The sequence below is a fragment of the Aplysia californica genome, unplaced genomic scaffold (assembly GCF_000002075.1).
Source record: "Aplysia californica isolate F4 #8 unplaced genomic scaffold, AplCal3.0 scaffold00223, whole genome shotgun sequence".
NCBI classification, from domain to species: domain Eukaryota; kingdom Metazoa; phylum Mollusca; class Gastropoda; order Aplysiida; family Aplysiidae; genus Aplysia; species Aplysia californica.
This window is the reverse complement of record NW_004797493.1, coordinates 1,039,401-1,040,239: the sequence shown is the minus strand read 5'-3', so window position 1 is coordinate 1,040,239 and position 839 is coordinate 1,039,401. Positions and strand designations below refer to the sequence as shown.

The window sequence follows — 839 nt, the reverse complement described above, 5'->3', positions numbered from 1 at the left end:
TGTGTGTGTGTGTGTGTGTGTGTGTTTGTGTATCCCTTAATGTAGATTGTTAGGAGGAAGTTCTTGTGCGGTGTAGGATTGAGGTGCATCTACACGTCGTAAGCAAGAATGTACACTGTACTCAAATAGTGACCAGCCACACCAGAATGGTCGCCTTTGTCGAGGAGAAAAGTGGTTGTCCAAGACAGGTGGACGTATTTTATAGTGTCATTTTGATATTAAAACTGGGGTGGGGGTGGGTGAGCGGTCGTTTGTACAGGTGATTTATTGTCATGGACAGGTGGCCTTTAGAGCAGGAAAGACGGAAAGATCTCTAGCAACTAACGATGCCTTCTTTTTTTTTTCTTCTATTTCTACTGATTAGTTGTGTGTTTCGCCTAAGCCAAGACACTCAACGGATTTGTTCAGATTATGTAATGACTTCATCAGAGCAAAGGGAATAAAGCTTGACCACCGGTCAGCCTCATAGAAAAGGAGCTCCGCTGCACAACAGCTTTGCCCAGTCCAATTACCCTGAAACCGTTGGCGGAAGCTGTAGTTGGCGGTTGGCGGGCTCTCTGCTGGGGTTTGGTCCTTCGTTCCCATCCAACATATTATGTCGCCCTTATCTCTCTTCTTTCTTTTCTGTGTTTGTTACTCCCTAGTAACACCTCTCATCTTTTCAACTTAAATGGCCTATATCTATGTTGCAAATGCCGTAAAACTTTCCCCCCTCTTTCTCAAAGTGCCTTCTTCTTTTTTGTGTTGGTTACTCTCTTGTAAAACCTGCCGTAAATCGCTTACTAAGTTTAAAAAAAAATAAAGGACAAACTAAAACTTCTCTCACCCTCTCTCTCTCT

At 43.4% G+C, this 839-nt stretch overlaps 1 protein-coding gene across 1 annotated transcript in view; it reads left to right on the top strand.

Annotated features, from left to right (window-relative positions):
- LOC101863902 (ligand of Numb protein X 2) overlaps positions 1-839 on the top strand; it is a gene marked incomplete in the record, with an annotated part of 65,270 nt that overhangs the window by 47,072 nt on the left and 17,359 nt on the right.